Genomic DNA, 14,900 nt, shown 5'->3' with positions numbered 1-14,900 from the left:
AGACACACTTATCTCTTTCATAGCAATCCATAGCTTCTCATGATCCACAGCATCAAAGGCATTGCTGTTGTCTATAAAGCATAGATTGATCTTTTTCTAAAATTCTTGAATGTGCTCCAGTGTTGTTGTTTGTTGTTGTTTAGTTGTGTCTGACTCTTCATGACCCCATGGACCAGAGCACGCCAGGCCCTCCTGTCTTCCATTGCCTCCCGGAGTTGGGTCAAATTCATGTTGGTAGCTTCGATGACACTGTCCAACCATCTCATCCTCTGTCGTCCCCTTCTCCTCCTGCCTTCACACTTTCCTAACATCAGCATCTTTTCCAGGGAGTCTTCTCTGCTCCAGTAGCCGGCAGATATTTTTCCAGGAAGTCTTCTCTGCTCCAGTAGCCAGCAGATATTTGCAATATGATCTTGAGGGCTTCTTCCTTTTCAGAATCCAGCTTGAACATCAAGTATTTCTCACTGCTTGTTAGGTAAAAGCCTTTGTTGCAACACCTAACAGACTAGTTGTAGAGTCTTAAAATTCTGGTTAGAACAGATAATGCTGGGCTTTAGGTCCAGCCCTACCATTGGGCTGAGTGAGGTGGTAGTCTCAGGTAGTGGGGGCTATCTCATATAGTTAAAAGTACTGTTTATTCTAAAGGTGAGGGGTTATGGAGGAGAAATGTGTGCACCAACAGCCTATCCTATACTGCCTTTGCAGCCTCAGTGGGCACATGGGGTGGAAGATTCTGTCATGTCACTGGTGTTGAGGTAAGATTCAGCTGCCGATCTCTTTGGGTTTCTTATATATGAAGTGGGATAAGGGAAGACTGTAAGTTTGTCCTTCACCTGAGGAAGTGCAACGTATTGGGCCAACCTTGCCTGGGTGTGTGAACCCATGTTCTGTCTCTGTGCAGGGCAGTTTTGTATGTTTATTTATTTATTTGCTTGCTTACCTGTTGAATCAGCCCATAATACAAGTCATCCAAGTGGCATGAATGTGGAGAAGTCTTGTCCAGAGTTTAGCTCCTGTGGGATTTCTCGCTTCTAATGCCAAAATGATGTACACCTTTTTTCACTGAGGTTTCCGTAATTTGAATAAAATGTTCCTGCATGAAATACAGTACCTGCCTTTTTTCTTTGTGAAGCAGGTCACAGCATGTACACCAAGTACAGCAGAAGTAGTTGATTGATCAAAAGGAGGCAAACATTCCATCTAATGCTTCTTCTAAGTTTCAAATGTCCATGCAATGTCAGCAGCTATTGTTAGTGTAGTTGCACAATTTTTGGAAAAAATTAATTTCTGTAAATGTGAAAATGTTCATTGAAGCCAACAGAAGTATATCATCATCTTGTAGACAAGCAGGAAAATGTTTCGCTTTCTTGTTGTCATGATGAGCAATGAATTAACATCTTTAACTCATAAACTGTTACAACTTTCAAGTATAGTATAAATCAGTCAGATAAAAATAAAATTTAGCTGAAGTACCGATCTAAGCAGAGATGAGGAGCCCATAGCCCTTCAAGTGTTGCTGGACTGTGGCTCCCTTAGAAATCCTAGTCCATAAAGGCAATGTTGAAGGATAATGGGAGCTGCTGTTCAACAGTAAACAAAACCCCTAACCTGTGCTGGGAAAAAAACACACAAAGGTGATACCAGATGAGAATGTCCTAAAAGGCTGTCCTATAAAGGCCTCAAGGTTGACAAAGCACTATCAAAACACACCCTCCCCATTGATAGTCTTGGAATCCTATTCTGGACAAATTGCAGTTTCCATATTTAATGGCAGCTCTCTGTCTATATGCAGAATACATCATGTGAAAGGCAGGACTGGATGAATCCCAAACCAGAATTAAGATTGCCGGAAGAAATACAGTGGGGTTTTGACTTGAGAACTTAATCCGTATTGGAAGGCGGTTCTCAAGTCAAAAAGTCTGTAAGTCAAGTCTCCATTGACCTACAGTGCATTGAAAACCGATTAATCCCGTAACAGGCCGTTTTTGTTCCATTTTGGTTGTTTTCTGGTCTGTAAGTCAATTCTCAGGCTGCAAGTCAAACCTAAATTTTGCAGCCAGAGAAGTCTGTAACTCAAAATGTCTGTAAGTCATGCCGTCTGTAAGTCAAGGGTCCACTGTATCAACAACCTCAGACATGCAGATGATACCACTCTAATGGCAGAAAGTGAGGAGGAATTAAAGAACTTCTTAATGAGGGTGAAAGAGGAGAGCGCAAAAAGTGGCTGGCCCACGTGTTAGGCAGAGTGAGGCAGCTGCCTAAGACAGATTGATTGGTTGTTTGGTTGGTTGGTTGGTTGTTTGGTTGGTTGGTTGTTTGGTTGGTTGGTTGTTTGGTTGGTTGGTTGGTTGGTTGGTTGGTTGGTTGGTTGGTTGGTTGGTTGGTTGGTTGGTTGGTTGGTTGGTTGGTTGGTTGGTTGGTTGGTTCACTTTTTATCCCACTCCCATTTTTGTCACAGCACTACTCTGGGTGGGTTACAACACATATAACGGGGAAAAAATAAAAACAAAGATTAAAACCAGCAACAATAACCCTAAAAAACCAGATGGCACTGACTAATCCCCAGAGAAGAACAGAGGAAAAGAGGGGAAGGAAGAAGAGGAGGGGAAAGGGGGAAAATAAGGTGTGGTCAGCTGGGGTGGTGTGGAAAGCCTCCCTGAAGAGCAATGTCTTTAATTGCTTCCTAAAAATCAACAGGGAAGAGAGCTAAGTGGAGCTCCTCTGGAAGCTGACTCCATAAAGTTGGATTTCATGGAAGAGTAGCAAATTGTCTGTTCTTTGCTTTATGATGTTTCTCCATTTACCACCTGGAAGACTGAGAGTGCAACTGAGATCTTCTGGTTCAAGTGCCCAAATAACTTGACTAACTGGATATGTTGTTTAGTCGTTTAGTCATGTCCAATTCTTTGTGGCCCCATGGACCAGAGCATGCCAGGCCCTCCTGTCTTCCACTGCCTCCCGCATTTGGGTCAAATTCATGTCGGTAGCTTCAATGACACTGTCCAACCATCTCATCCTCTGGTTGGACAGTGTCTGATTCGGTATAGGACCCAGGGAAGGCACTTCTTACTGCACTGCCTCAGACAAAAAAATGACTGTGGATGCTCTCAGCTGTAGGTACAGTGGGGTCTCTACTTAAGAACGTCTCTACTTAAGAACAATCCAACTTAAGAACAGCTCCATTTGCTAAATTTTGCTTCTACTTGAGAACAGAAATCCAAGATAAGAACAGGAAAAAAAACCTTTCCTGCTCTTTTTTTAACCTTAGGTCATCTTAGGTTGAAAAAAATTCTCCCCCTAGTGGTAGAGTACATATTAACCAGCTTTGCATTAGTTCCTATGGGAACTAATGCTTCAATGTACGAACGCACCTCTACATAACACAAAAACAGCCAGAACGGATTAATTGGTTTTCAGTCCATTCCTATAGGAAATTTTGCTTCAACTTAACAACGTTTCAACTTAAGAACACCATTCCAAAATGGATTAAGTTCTTAAGTAGAGGTTCCACTGTAGTTTCTATGGACGGAAAAGAGCAGATACGGATTAAATGGTTTTCAATGCATTCCTATGGGAAATGCAGATTCAACATAAGAACTTTTCAACTTGAGAACCACCTTCCAATATGGATTAAGTTCTTAAGTAGAGACCCCACTGTATAATGCCACACAAGAGTCTACCTGAGAGTCTACAAAAGCATGAGTAAATGTTGCCAAGCTCTTTCCATCCACTCATGGTTCCAGCCAGCACATCAACCCAAGTTGATAAAAACTGCTTTGAGCCACAGAGGTCACTTGAACCTGTGCTGATAATGAGAGATGAAGCTCTTAGCCTTAGTATTTAGAGCTGTGGTGGGCAACTTGCAACTCCAGGCTATTTTTGCAGCCCCTCACTCCCCTAGACTACCTCGATCCCTGTTGTTATGTGCTTTCAAGTTCCAGCCAACTTATAGCAATCCTAACAGGACTTTCAAAGTATGTGAGATATCTAAGGAGTGGTTGTACCGGTTCCACACCCCCAGTAAGTTTCCATGGCTGAGAGGGGATTGAAACCCAAGTCTCCTGAGTCTCTGTTTGTTACTTTGTCCATTACACCACACTGGGTAGCCCACTCCTGATCCTTGCCAGGCCAGAAAATATTGCCAACTCCCCCTCCCCCCCAAAAAAAGAATTTGAATTGCTGTTCTTGAGAACCTTTAGTACTGAAGACTCAGTTTTATATCGTGTCGACACTGTATCATTTAGTACAAAACTAAATTTTCAAAAGGTGAGGTAGAGATCTAGATACACCAGGATGAATGTGTGGGTGGATGGACTCAGGTTTCTTGGATTCATGACAAGTTCTCAAACATATCATTTTCCTTGCCAGCCAAGAGGCACTAGTGGGGTTTTCATGTGTGAAAATAACATGGGTGGTTGAAGGTGGTAGTTCTCAGCCTTGATGATCCTTCCAGATGTGTCGGGACCTCAGTTCCCCAAATCCCAGACTTCTGAGAACTGATGTTGAGAACATCTGGAGAACCAAAGGGCAAGATACCTTGATTTTCAGGAGGCAGAGTTGAAGGCCTATTTCCCGCTCCATTTCATGCAACAAAATGGTCCTTGTAAAAAACAATGACCCAATCACCATGTCTTGAGCTAGTCAATTTTACAAGACTGTTCTGAGGAGAAGGTGGGTTATATTGCTTGGAACAATTTGCAGGAAGATCAGGCTGCAAACATGTGAAATAAGTAGCTTCCAGTCCAGGCACAGATTTATCAGCTTCTTGTTAGTGGCTTGTTATTTACAAGTCTGCAAACATCTCCGCGTGATCCATATTGCTTCCATAAATCTAGCTACCCTTAGACTTTTTATGCCTGCCAAGCTGTTTCTTAGAGGGGGCCACCTGCTGCATCAGGGCAGTGTTATAGACTAGGGCATATTTCACCAGCTTCAAGTGAAAGTTGGGTGCTTTCAACAAGCCTACACTGCTTTACATAAACAGAATGCGACAGTGTCGGACTAAAATCTATTTGTGGTTGTGTTTGGTGGCTCTCACTCCCATTCAGGGATGTAGAGCTGAGTCAAAATGTCTGTTTTTAAAAAAAGGTTTCAGAGATGTGTTTTTCTTTCTTTTTCTCCACAGAAAGCAAAGTGTGCTATTTATATACCATCCCATAGCACTTAAAGCACTCTCTCTGTGGTTTACATTTTAATTATGCAATCTACACATTGCCAGCAAGTTTGGTACTAAATTTACTGGCCTCAGAAGGATGAAATGCTGAGTGAACTTGCACTGGCTACCTGGAATTGAAACTGGGTCATAAACAGAGTTTTGGCTGTAGTGCTGTAGTTTAACCACTGCACCACAAGAAAAGGCATTTCACAGAATATTCTCCAAAAATGTCCATCTTTTCTTTGTAGCACCTGTCCTTCCTCTTGCTCCCTGACCTACCCCCACCCTCACAAACCAACCCCAGCTGAAGAATCATCCCATGTCTGGGACACTGCAGAGGAAGGTTGCAAAATGGTAGCCAGGCTAACATCCCAGTTCCTTCTGCTGCATGTGGCAACGCAGAATGGAAAATATTCTTGGGGCTAGGAGAGAACCCAGAAATGGAATGGCCACTGCTAATGGTAGGGCATGCTTGCAGGAAATGGTTGTAAGTCTCCTCCTCCCTCTGAAGAGAGGTTCTTCCCTCCCACAAGTAGTTTATGATCTGAGGAGGGCAGGAGGTGCCTCTGAAAGATTCTGGGGAAACACCCTCTCCATTTAAACTGCAAGACTCTGGAACTTTGGTGGTGATTCTGGCCAACACGAATCTTAGAAAAATTCCTTGCCTAAACTATAACTCCCAAAATCTGTGCACTGTGTCGGCTGGGCATAAGAAAGGGATTTTGCTAAACTCTGAGAGGGTTCTGATTTGCTGTTGGCATTCATTTCTGACTCCTCCTTTTCTCCCACCCACCCAACTGGGAATCATAGAGCCCCTGCCATTTCTAAGTTAATAGCCACATCTATTTCCTGGCCTGTCTAGACTCCCCAGGTGTTCTTAGACTGCAGCTCCCAGAAGCCCTTCACAGCTAGCGGTGAAAGTGTCTGAGAGTTGCAGTTCAAGAATATCTGGGGACCCAAGGTTGGGAAAGAGGTTCCCCCACTCTTGTTCTTAAGCTTGAGCGTTGTCTTGTAATCATTTATGGAGATTAGGTAAAGGTAAAGGTTCCCCTTGACAATTTTTGTCCAGTCGTGTCCGACTCTAGGGGGCGGCGCTCATCCCGCTCTTCAAGCCATAGAGCCAGCGTTTGTCCGAAGACAATCTTTCCGTGGTCACATGGCCAGTGTGAAGTGCTCAGAAAGCCTGAATAGTTGTTTTTGATTTCTAAAAATAAAAATATGTAACAGCTCATAGGAATTCTGAAGAAAGGAAAAGAAAGAACAAAATATAAGTAGCTTTCGAGTCAGTTAACCTCTGGACTCAGGAACGTGCAGCACTGGAGACTATCATCCTTCTATGTCCTCTGTCTTCTATGTTTATTGTTGTAGAAAAATATCACTTCTTGTAACTGAGTCCCCAGTCCATTGGCATAGACAGACACATATTCCTTTTTTTTTTTTTTAATGAATTGTCCTTTCACCTTCTCGCCCCACTCTTCCCCCACTACACTCTTCTTTTTTTTTAATGAATTCTGCATCTTTGGGGAAACAGGAGTGCCTCTCTTCTTAGAATATTCTCATTTGGAAACCCAAATTAGAGCGTATGCATATGAAAATAATCTCTCAAGGAAGGGAATAGCTGAGCAGTTACTCGAAGCCTACAAATTGTGCTGACATGCCACAATTTTAAAAAAAGGCCACGGGAAGAATGGATGGATGGATGGAAAACACAATTACCCAGTTAACCCTCTAGATCTGGCTGAAATCTGTTTTGCTATTGTTGTCCCTGTTGTTCTCGCTTGGTTTAATAGGATTAATGCCACATCATCCTCATAACACGCGTTGCCTGCCTCCACCTCAGTGAAGATGCTGACAGTGTTTCTGCAGGATAGGGTTTGCTTGTTTCTTTCTTTCTTTTGAACACAATGCCATGCTTCAGGGAGTGTCAACATTTATGTGCTGGTGCATTTGCTGCAGTTGTGAGATTGTGGTAATTAAGGCCGGGGAGTCTTGTCGCATCTGATTTGGAGTCCTTCTGTGATTTCATGGGCTGTCCGTGCCTCTCATTCCTTCTCATTATTCTTCTGCATGCTGCATACAGAAGATACTTTCCCTAGATGAGTCACCACCATGCCATCGCCGTCCCTAAATGACTTTGCCAATATTTTCTTCGAATGACAGCTCCTCATACAGGGTTTGTCCATGTCGTTCCACTCGAGTTACCTGAAGCGAACAAGAGAGGTGCTTGAGCAAACCTATGCAGAAGTAATCTGAAATCAGTCTGCTAGAGTGAGAATTCGGCCCTGGGCGCCTCTGTTCTCGGATGGTGTCGTATCAGAGGTTGATTTTACACGCCACCTTGCTCTGATTTCCCAGGCCAGCAGGCCCCACAGTGGAGAATACCATTTTATATGTACTCTGAATTGATCTGAAAATATGCACCATTTTTCACTTTGGCATGAGGAAGCCATGAGGGCAGCTAGGAATGGGATTTTTAAAAAATTCTTAGACTACAAATCACTTACTTCCCCAGTCTGGGATACTATCTAATTTACACAAATCTTCCAGACATCTAAATGTGGCTCTCCTGGGAGAAAAGATATAAACTGAAAGGGCCTTGAGGTTTAGCTTCCTGTTCAGAAAGAAAGCTCCCAGCTAGTACTGGGGTAGGAAGAGGAAGCTGAAGTGGAGCGAGGCCCAGCTAAGCTTCAAGGCCTTCCAGTTTGGTCCTTTTCTTCCTGCTGAACCACATTTAGCAGTCTGGAATGTGTATAATTTACATCAAACTCCCAGGATGGGGAATTATGGGATTTGTAGTCCAAAAAATCAAAAATACCTATCCCTAAGGACAGCTGCAATTACTGCTATTATCGCTTGCAAGTAGCCATACAGTTTGGCAGATTTTATTCATTTATTTATTTATTCGACTTATACCCCACCCCCCTAGACAGTGTCTACTCGGGGCGGCTTACAAAATCATAAAATCATTAAATAACAATAATTTTTGATACACTTTGTGCGGAACGTGACAAAGACAGTAAAGGGTCTGGAAACCAAGCCTTTGGGTGGATAGTAGAGGGAGTTAGGCATGCATAACCTGAAGAAGAGAAGATTGAGAGGTGATATGATGTCCATCTATAAATATCTGAAGGGCTTCCACAAGAAAGATGGAACAGACTTGTTTTCTGCTGCTCCAGAAGGGAGCAGCAGAAAAGCCCTGAACAAGTGGGCTGAAACTACAAGAAATGAGATTTCGACTAAACATTAGGAAGAACTTCTTGATAGTGAGACCTGTTCAACAATGGGTGGACTGTCTTAGAAGGTAGTAGATGCTCCTTCATTGGAAGCTTTAAACAGATGTCCTGGATGGTTTTACTCCCGATTCTGCTTTGGCAGTGGGTTGTATTTGATGACCCTTGGGGTCCCATCCAAATTTATAGTGCTATGTCTCTGTATATCAGCAGCACTGCACACCTTATGTCCTGAAAGTTGCCCCTCCTTGTCCAATCAGAGCATTGATGGCCATCTGTCAGAGAAGTTTTGCTGAATCAGATCTAGGCTCTGCCAAACCCAGCATCCTTTTTCCTTCAGGGGTCAACCAGATGACTTCTGAAGGCTCACAAACAAGATATAAAGCCAATATACCAGGGTGGATAAAAATCAGTGATTTTTTTAAAAATGCAAATCAATTTGATTTTTTAAAAAAAAAAATTAAAAATCTGATTTTTAATAATTTAAATCATGCTTTAAATCAATTTGATTTAAGTCAAATCCACCCAACAGCATACAATATCTCTTGTCCTCTTGTTTTACAACAATTGACATGTAGAGGAATCCTTCCTCTAACTAAACACAGTGTCCACGTAAACATCATGGTTAAACTTGTAATTCATGAATTTGTGTACTTCTTCTTGAGCCACCCATACTCTTCAAACATTTTTTTTCACACACATCACAATATTGCTCTCTCTTTCCCTCTCATAGATAGGAGAGCTAGGGTTTTAATGAGATAAAATCAGCCAGTTCAGCTCTCTAGAGAGCTGTCAGGTTAACCCCTTCAAAACCTGCTATTGTCACCTGTGAAGTCCTGAGAACTGCCTATATGCAGGCAAAGTCTGTGGTTGTCCACTTCTGTAATGTCTTGCTCTGAAGAAGGACCCCTCAGAGCAAAGCATATTTGGCCTTTTGCAGATATCCAGAAATCATTCCACTCTTTGGGGGGGGGGATAGCACTCTTCAGTAAGTAAACCCATCCAATTTTGGTAGCTGGGCAGTAATAGGGGTTGTCAGTTGTTCTCCTGACTCACCTGGTACTGCTTGCCCCATAGCTGATAAATATGACAGTTATTAATCAGGAGAACGTGCTGGTACTGCAGATGGCATGGCTGTAGTAAAAATGTGTCTCAAACCAGGTGTTGGAACCTCCAAAGATGTAGGAACCTCCAAAGAACCTCCAATACATTATTAGATCCTGTAATATTTCCAGTGTCAACATAGGAACAAAGTTGGTCTCTGGCACCTGCTCATCCTTCGACACACTATATGTTACCTTGCACTAGCAATACCCTTCAGCATTTTATATTGGACAAACAGGCTAGTCCCCGCAGAGAACAACAAATGGGCACAACTCTAATATTAAAAGCAATATCAGAAAACAACAGGGAACACTTTAGTCTCCCAGAACATTTTGTCTTTGGCCTCCAGGTAGCCATTTTAGAATGGAAGAACTTTAAGGACAGTTTCAAAAGCAAAATGGCTGAATGCATCAAGAGGTCAACTCTATCTCCCTTGGTTTGAACAGAGACAGGAGCTTTTTAAAATCTTACTACAGTATTTCTGTAAATTGAACTATCCATGTAAGTTTGTCTGTATTGTGATTATGGTTTGTGTGCTTTATGGTGTGTTTACATAGTTTTCTCTTTTTGCAATTTTTGAATTCCTATTTCTCATCAGCCCCTCAAATGTCTTTCTTCAAACTAAGGATGAGTCTCCTTATAGCTAACTTAGAGAAATCGCTTCTCTACCATACGACTATTAACCTGTGCATAGATATTACCCACCAGGGATCCTTGAACAACTCTTTGAAAATATCACTAAGATTTTTATTTATCACCCCACTCCAGGGTTTTCTAATAATCCTTCACAGTCAATGATAAGGCTATCACCTACCTGAATCAACCAATGGCTTTCCTTCTGTTATCTTTATGTTTGTATAAATGTTTTTTCTCTCAACACTTTACTCCAGGCATGAAAGTTTATGCCAAGTAAAATTTGTTACTTTTCAAGCTAACAGAAAGCTCCTTGTATGACACAGTTACACCTTGTAAAAGTCTAACTGTAGCCCCAGCAAATGATCTTGGAATACGCAACTTTTGTGCACTATGTCCAGTGTCCAATATCCAGTTATTAATGTGTCAAAGAGGTAGTGTTTGAATATTGCTGGAAGTGTTCTCCCTTCTATTTCACCTTCTTCCCTATTTTCCCATAGAAAGCCAAAATATCAGAGTGTTGCAGACAGAGGAAAGGGCTGTCTGGTGACAAACATCAATGCCAAGTCATGTGCTGATGTTTTTTGGAGCCTGGTGTAAAATGATCCACAGCACACTACAGTGGCACAGCATTTAAATGACCTAACTTTGCCCCAGCAAATGAAAGAGCTGTTAGTGAATACCCTTATTATGTTAACGTGCATATCAAGACGTGCCTCCTGAAGCTATGTAGTGTCTCCTTCTCCACCTAAGAGTCCATCATCTATCTGGAATGATGGGCTAGGTGTGGAATGTGCTGTGGGACAGGCAATTAGATGGGCCAGGAGCGGTTTCGGTAATGTGGCCAGCACTATAGATGCCAAGTAGTGATGGGAATATTCATATTTGTATACAAATATCCCTGTCCCAGTTGGCCCTAATTAGGGTCCGGCCTCTGGGACCGTACAGGCCATTCACATATCCCACTGCAGTGATGATCCCACTGCTGTCTTCCTGCTCGAGTGGCCACTCAGCAGCCATGTGAGGAGACTCATTCTCCCGCCCCATGCTGGAGTGGCCAGCTGAGCAGGAAGACAGCAGAGCTCTTGGCACCATTGGCAGAACAAGCAGAACCACTGTGAGTGGACAGTCCAGTCCTGGAGGCGGGTCCCTCATTAGGGCCAGCTGGGATGGAGATATTCGTATTCGTATATTCATATACGAATACTAATACTCTCATCTCTAATGCCAAGATTTTATCGAGTAGTTTTCAGGGCTCCAGCTAAGTACCAACCTGTCTGTCCAGTACTGCACAGAACTTGTGACAGGAATGCATAGTCAGACCAGGAAAGCATTCTATCTTCTCAAGAAGTTAAGAGGCAAGCCTTTTTGTCCTGGTATGGGCTTATTCTGGAAAATGGACATTGCAGGTGTGAAAGGCCAGGTGGGGAGTGTTTTTCAGGGTTGACTAGTTCAAAAGCCGAGACCAAGGTCCAGCCCTCAAAATTAGGGAGCAGTGGAACTTTTTCAGGCCATTGCGTGGATATGAATTTTAAGATGGTAGGCCTTGTTCAGAAGGACCAGAGATATGTTCTGGCATGAATCAGAGTTGTTAGACACTTCAGTGTACTAGGATTCCCAATCCTGGTAGTGGGGATATTTAAATGCTGGCCATCACACACTACGTACTTACAATGGCCGCCACCAAAAAAACTGGCAATTTAAGGATGTAAGGTAGATATAAAGACATAGGCCTTGAAGTGAGTTTTTCTTTATTAAGAAAGGTTTAAAATCTTGCATTCAAAAGAAAGTAAATTATCTATTCGGCTCTATGAAGTAGCAGCTGAATTTTACAGAACTAAAATCAAGCATGCAAATTTATAGTAGTAAGAAAAGCTGAACCTGTAGAAAGTTAATGTGAACTGACCGCACTGTTGAAAAAGGATACAGCTGGAAAAGAACAGACCCAAGCAGTAAGGGAAACTATCAGTTCCTGAAGAGAATGGATGCATCATAGTCTCAGTGGCTCAGATTTGACCATTCTGCTTTGGGTGACCCTGTTAAGCATCTACCTGATGATATTGCTCTCAGTTTCCATAATATAATCCCACCCTCCTCACCAGATTAAGGAGGAAGGGGTATGTCAGCAAAATCCCTTCTTTTGTTGAGTATGGAGTCACAGTTTCACATTATCCAAACTAGAGATGGGGATGTACTGCCAGTTTGGCAGTTTCTGCCAGTTCGTACTTCATCTTAACAGGGGTTTGGCACATCTCAGCCCCACCTCCTCTAGCAGGCACCCACTCAGAGGCAGTTTCCTGGCTTGTGTCAAAAGGTTCGCCTTTCCCTTCAGGCGGCCCCTCCATATCAGCAGGAAATAATAAAGGTTGAGTCTTTATAACTTTAACAACAGAATTTTTATTGCTTCTTTCACCCTCCAGCACGTTTCTTAACGGTTCCAACGGTTTACAACTTGGCAACAAAGCCTCATCAACCTGTTCCAAACATTGAACATAGTCCCAAGGGGTTAACGGCGATGGGCCCCATAGGGTTTCTTGTAGCCCCAGTGAGGGGGTGGGGGACTCCTCTTGGCACAGATTGTCCCACAGCATTTGTGCCTGATCAACCCCCTCTCATCCGGACCTTCTTCAAACTCTTCCCTCCTCCCACCTTGTTCTTGCCGCTCTTCTCCTTTCCACGGGGCTACGGTCACTTTCCATTCATGGGTTGGTATAGGCGCAGGTGAGTACTGGTGAGGTGCGGGATCAGGCAAAAGTCCGCCCACGCGTAGGTTTGGGAAGTCTCTCAATAAACCCTGGGTACGAACTTTCTCAAATGCCTGTCTTTTCTCATCTTTCTTTTTCCTCTCATATTCCTCTACCACTGCACTAAACCACACAACACCCTCTCTCTCCTTCTCCTTGCCTCCAACTGTCACTTCTGGCTCCTCCCACTCCCCTTCAGCCAAGCACACTTCCACCTTTACCTCCCCATCTCTCTCTGTTAACCCTTTCCTCTCTTCTTTATTACTTTCACTGCTATCCAGCTGTTCTTTCTTTCCATCCTCTTTTTCCTCTGTCTTCTCTGCGGACGGCACACTCTCTCTCTCTACACCTTCACACGCCCCCCCGGAGGAGTGGGCCGTCCGCTCTTCATCACCGCGCATACTTCCTTCTCCCTGTCGCGAAAAATAATCAGCGTTAGCATGGTTGACCCCTTTTTTATATTTCACCTGAAATGCATATGGTTGTAAACTCAAGTACCATCGTGTCAAGCGTGGGTTGGCATCTTTCATTCTATTTAACCATTGAAGGGGTGCATGATCAGTTACTAATGTAAAAGGCGCTCCCAACAAATAATATTTCAACGTCAAAATAGCCCATTTCACTGCTAAAGCTTCCTTTTCAATAGTTGCATATTTTTGTTCCCGAGGGCTCAACTTTTTGCTGAGATACATAATTGGGTACTCTATTCCAGATTTTTCTTGAGCCAACACCGCCCCGATACCTCTGTCTGACGCATCTGTCTGTACTATGAAAGGGAGAGAAAAATCAGGGGCATATCTCTTAGGTAACTCATTCAAAATAAATTTTAACCTATCGAAAGCCTCTTGCTCTAACTTACCCCATTTAATATACCTGTTCATTTTCTTTTTGGTGAGGTCAGTTAGTGGGGCCGCAATACCAGAAAAGTTAGGTACGAATTGGCGGTAATACCCAGCCAATCCCAAAAATTGTTGTACTTCTTTCTTTGTTCTGGGAACATGCCAATCAGATAGCTTGTCAATTTTTTCTTCTGAGGGGCATATCTCCCCTTTACTTACAACATGACCTAGGAATTTCACCTTCTCTTGGGCAACCTTACACTTGGAGGGATTCACCGTTAATCCTGCCTTTTTGAGTTCTTCTAATACTCGTCTAATGTGCAGTATATGTTCTTCCCAGCTCTTACTAAAAATAAGTATATCATCAATATAGGCTCCCGCAAACGTGCTAACCGGTTCCAGAACTCTATCCATTAAGCGTTGGAATGTGGCCCCTGCTCCATGTAACCCAAATGGCATTTTTATAAATTGGTACAACCCCTTTGGGGTGACAAATGCTGTTTTTTCTTTATCTTCAGCCCTCACAGGAATTTGCCAATAACCCTTCGTAAGATCTAGCGAACTGAGGTATCTAGCGCCCCCTAGCTTTTCTAATAAGTCTTCAATGCGTGGCATTGGGTATGCATCAAATTTTGATACCTCATTGAGTTTTCTAAAGTCAATACATAATCTTATTTTCCCATCGGGTTTTGGGACTACTACTGGATAACTTCTCCATGGACTATTCGAGGGTTCAATTATTCCTAATTTTAACATTTCATCCACTTCTTTGTTGATAACATCTTTTAGGTGGAAGGGCCAATTTCGACTTCCGCTACGGGCCACCATTCCTTCTCTGGTATTAATACGATGTTCTGCCATCCGGGTATGTCCCGGTTTGGTGGAAAAGACATCTTGGAACTCTTTCTCTATCTCTTTTATTTGTGCTTTCTGTACTTCATCTAAACTTTCCCCCAAAGGAATCTCCATTCGTTCCTCTTGATACAGGGATGATTCTGGCCCTAAGTCCTCTTCCATACTTTCACCCCACAAAACTTCTCTCTCATGCCATTCTTTCAATAGATTGACATGATAAATACCTGTCTTCTTCTTCTTATCAGGTGTTTTTATCTCATAATCTACCTTACCTACTTGCCTGATGACTTCATAAGGTCCTTGCCACCGTGCAAACAATTTAGCATTGTCAGCAGGTAAT

At 42.8% G+C, this 14,900-nt stretch overlaps 1 protein-coding gene across 7 annotated transcripts in view; it reads left to right on the top strand.

The window, feature by feature from the left end:
• Positions 1-14,900, top strand: part of BEGAIN (brain enriched guanylate kinase associated) — a 252,169-nt gene that overhangs the window by 27,701 nt on the left and 209,568 nt on the right. Inside the window, exon 2 of one of the 7 annotated variants that reach the window (XM_072986675.2) lies at positions 6,946-7,027. The exons of the other annotated variants lie outside the window; for them this stretch is intronic. The gene's annotated coding sequence lies outside the window, so the exon portion shown is untranslated. The remainder of the gene's footprint in view (positions 1-6,945; positions 7,028-14,900) is intronic. 7 annotated transcript variants of the gene reach the window in all.

The sequence above is a fragment of the Pogona vitticeps genome, chromosome 1, assembly GCF_051106095.1.
Source record: "Pogona vitticeps strain Pit_001003342236 chromosome 1, PviZW2.1, whole genome shotgun sequence".
NCBI classification, from domain to species: Eukaryota; Metazoa; Chordata; class Lepidosauria; order Squamata; family Agamidae; genus Pogona; species Pogona vitticeps.
Note: the sequence above shows the minus strand (reverse complement) of the source record. Positions and strands in the feature narration are given on the sequence as shown.